We start from the raw sequence: 4,102 nt of genomic DNA on the forward strand, positions 1-4,102 counted from the left end.
TAGTTTGAGGCGCGTGAATTGCGCTTCCCGGTGAATTTGAGCCAACTCTTCGAGGTCTGGAAGGATAGCCGTTCCCCGGACCCTATTAGACTTGGCGTATTGAGGGGTACCCAATATAGTGCGAGATATCTGACGAAGTAGGGTCTCGAGCTTGGATTTTGGGTCTTAGTAATTTCAATATATGGATATTGATACATGATGCGGCGAATGGCGAGGGCCAGGGTCATGCGCCTGAGTTGGTGTTCGATGATGCCTCTAAGCTTGCGTGTTGTGCGTTTCAAGAGACGGTGAACATGCTGCAACTGTTGTGTTGTATGTAGAGACCACTCCTTTGACTTGCCGTCGTCTTGCAACCAGAAGCCTAGAACCTTTATGCAGGGCTTCCTCGGAATGGGGACATTCTTTATGGAGAGTGGTAACGAGTTGCCGGTCCTCTTGGGCGCTTGGAAGTTTCCTGTTTGTGACGACGATATACTCGGATTTGGCACTAGATAGAGTGAGTCCTCTTTCTTCAATGTATCGAGCGGTAATGTCAATGGCCGACTGTAGCGTGTGTTGTATTTCTGATGGGGGACCTTTCTTGGCGCAGAGGGTGATTTCATCCGCATATATTGTAAAATGAAGGTCTGGTACAGATCTGAGATCACGCGTCAGACCGTTGAGAGCGAGGGAAAAGAGTGTCGGTTGGAGGTACCGCGTGGAGGTACCGCGTGGAGGTACCGCGTGCGTGCTTTGACTTCGTTTACCTGCACGGCAACCGTGCGGTCGGTAAGAAAAGTTTCGACGTAGTTGTATAGCTTCTGTCCCGGTCGAATCGCTCTGAGTCCATCAAGAACCGCTGCGTGAGTTACGTGATCAAAAGCCCCCTTGATATCAAGGCCAACTATGGTGCGCAGTTGCGAGGTGCTGTATTCGGTGTACACATCCTCCAAAGCAAGCATCGCATCTTGCGTAGACATGTGTTTTCGGAAACCGATGACGCGTGGGTCAACCGGACAAGTACTGTCCTGCTGCCAGAGTAGTCGCGTTAGCGCCATGCGCTCCATAAGTTTACCTGGACACGACGTCAGCGAAATCGGGCGAAGATTCGCAATTTCATTTGGTGCCTTATTGGGCTTGGGAATAGGAATGACCGTGGCCATTTTCCACTCTGCGGGTATATTGCCTGTTTCCCAAACTTGGTTGATGGTGTCCAGGAGAAATTGCAGTTGACTTTCGGGCAAATTTCTTAACATCTTATTGCTTATCCCGTCCCGGCCTGGCGGTGTCTGCCGTTTGCAGGCGTCGAGGCCATTCGCAGCTCCCCCATTGAGAAGGGGCGGTCGAGATCGGAAGGAGTGTGGTTTGCTAATATCGGAAGAGGATGAGTGTTAGAGATGGGTCGTAGCTGTTGGAAAGAAGTGCTCAGCGATTTCTTCAGCCAAGGTTTCCGAGTCAATCCCTTTCTTGAGTTGAATTACTTCTAAGTGGTTCTTTCGTTTCGGTTGCCCAAGCAAGGTCCGAAAAAGAGACCACGCTCTGCTTGTGTGTAAGTTGTTGCCTGCATGCTCACAGATATCCAGCCAATTGTCGGTGGCCAACTTGTCCGCATACCCTTGCGCTTCTCGCGTGATCCCTTCTATGCGGGATTTGAGACGTTTGTTGAGTTTGTTCCGGTTCCATCTCCTAATTAACGCATGCCTTTTGTCCTAGAGCGCTACAAGGTGTCGGTCGATTTGTGGGTTGTCATCGTTGCGTTGAACTGCTTTGGTAGTTTGTCTATGTGCCATAAGGAGAGAGCGGTTCCAATCGTCAAGTGTCGACGTTTTTATGTTTGTTGAGACCCTGCGAAAGGCGTCCCAGTCTGTGAGCTCCAGCGGTATTGAGTAGTACCCACGCCGGGGACCTCTTTGTCGATTAGGTAAGGGAATGGTAATTTCGAGGATGCAGTGATCACTGCCGAATGTTTCACCTAAATTGCGCCAGTCCGGTGTCTTATTAGTCCTGCTCCATGCCAAATCGGGATTGGTGTCCCGTTGCACAGAATTACCGGTTCGAGTGGGCGTGCTGACATCATTGAGAAGAGAGAGGTGGTGTGTGTGGGCTAAGTTGAGAAGGGTCATCCCGGCCTCCGAGGAGGCATGGTACCCCCAGTAGGTATGACTACTATTGAAGTCGCCTGTCCACAGCAAGTCCGATTTTTCAAGTTGCTTGAAAAGGTCGTGCCATGGGCTACGGTGCGTTTTAGAATTAGGTAGGCTTCAAGAATTAGGTAGATTTCAAGAAAACGCTTTCTTCTTTGGCATTATTCAGGTAGTCGAGAGGTTGCTGCACAACGGTGTGTTGGTCCGATACCAGCGTTAAGGCCTTGATTCGGTACGTGACTTGTGCAGTTCCATGCCCACGTTTTTGTGGGATGCTAGGAGCACTATAGGTTGTATAGCCAGGTAATGAGATAAATGCTAATGGTTCCTGGAGAACTATGACATCAGGTTTACGTGGTGATTGCGTGATGAATTGTAAGAGGGAGCTGCGTTTACGGCGAATACCTCGACAGTTCCACTGCCACACGATAATCCCCGCAGTAGGCTGTGACGAAACATGCTGAGAATTACTCGACGTTGCCATTGTTAGTATTGACATGTTTATACGGATGGGCATCGTCACGAGCTGTACCACGTCTGCGCGTAGTTGCTGCGTTTCTGAGGAGCTCAAGCGATTGTGCGAGCGATGCTATTTGCTTGAGGATCTCTACTTGTTGCGTCTGTATTTCGTCTTGTTGCTTCTGCAGAAGGTTAAGCTGTCTTTCTATCGTTTCTAGCCGCGTACCTGTCTCGGCCTTATATGCGAGAAAATAATGCGGTGGTGCTGACACCTGTGGGCAGGCGTAAAATGGAGTCGAGGTGGGTGAAAGTGTAGGGGTGTTATGTTTGCTGGCACTGCGACCCAGTGGAGTGAAGGACGGACTCACCTTGTCCGATGGAGACTGCCTTGGCTGCTTGTGCGGGGGTTCTTCGGAAGACGCAGGCGGCTTCTGGGAGAGGAGTGCCCGAACATAACTTGGTGTTTTCGGCTTGGGTAGCGGTGGCGGTGGCGCCGGTCCTTACGTTGTGTAGCCTGGCAGACTGCCAGACCGGGGTCGGGGTTCCGGTTGTGGGTCCGGTGTGGGATCTTGTAAAGCTGAAAACCGGTTCTGGAGCTGCAGAAAGGGATAGTTTTGGTCGTTCTTCTTTGTTGTTTTGGTTGGTCGACTCTGGCTTGTTTGGCTTATCTGAGGCTCAGTAGAGTCCGTTGGTGTGCTCCTGAGTCGTCTTTTTTCCGCGGCGATGCGGGCGAGCTTGTCAGCTTGCTGTTTCTTGGGGCACCGTGGGTCGCGAGCCCCATGCGGTCCTTCGCAGTTGAAGCACTTAAGTTCACATTCGTGCGCCGTACGTTCGGGTTGTTGGCCGGCAGGAAACTGTTGACCACATGTCTCGCAGCGAGTGAATTCATGTGCCGTGGGACATACATCGGCGCGGTGGCCTATGGTTAAACAAATGCTGCATTGTACCGCGCGAGGGCGAAAAGGTTGTGTTTTTGTGAGCCACAGGCCCATGTTGACTTCCTTGGGCACCGTGGCACCCTTCACTGTGAGGAGTATAGTCTCTGACTGGCCAATTCGACGTGCTGCCAGAATCTGCCGGTCTTCGCTGCTGATGATGCTGAGAAGCTGGTCGTCAGGAATATCCTTGGGAAGGCCATGAACAACGCAGCGTGCGTGGTGGGCTTCGGCTGCCACATAGGCGGTCACATCGTGGCGTTTTCTGTTAAGTGTCAGTGAGCGCAAGCCAGCGAGTTTCTGCGTCGCTGATTCTCGGCCGCTTGTCGCCGCGACAAGGTTCTGTAGCGTTCTTACTTGTATGTTGACGTCGCGCACCTCAGACGCCGTGAGTCCAGCAGCGACGCCGATGGCGTTGGTGACTTGATAGGTCGGATACTTCGCAAGGTTGAGCTGTGTGCCCAGTCTCAGGATGATGGTCTGTGGGCTAACGTGGCGTCTCACAACATGCACAGGAGTGGCTTGATGATCGTCAAGGTGGTGTTCCATGCTTGTTTCGTCTTCCATCACGCCGGAACGCAGGGT

The sequence above is a fragment of the Rhipicephalus sanguineus genome, chromosome 3, assembly GCF_013339695.2.
Source record: "Rhipicephalus sanguineus isolate Rsan-2018 chromosome 3, BIME_Rsan_1.4, whole genome shotgun sequence".
Taxonomy (NCBI): Eukaryota; Metazoa; Arthropoda; class Arachnida; order Ixodida; family Ixodidae; genus Rhipicephalus; species Rhipicephalus sanguineus.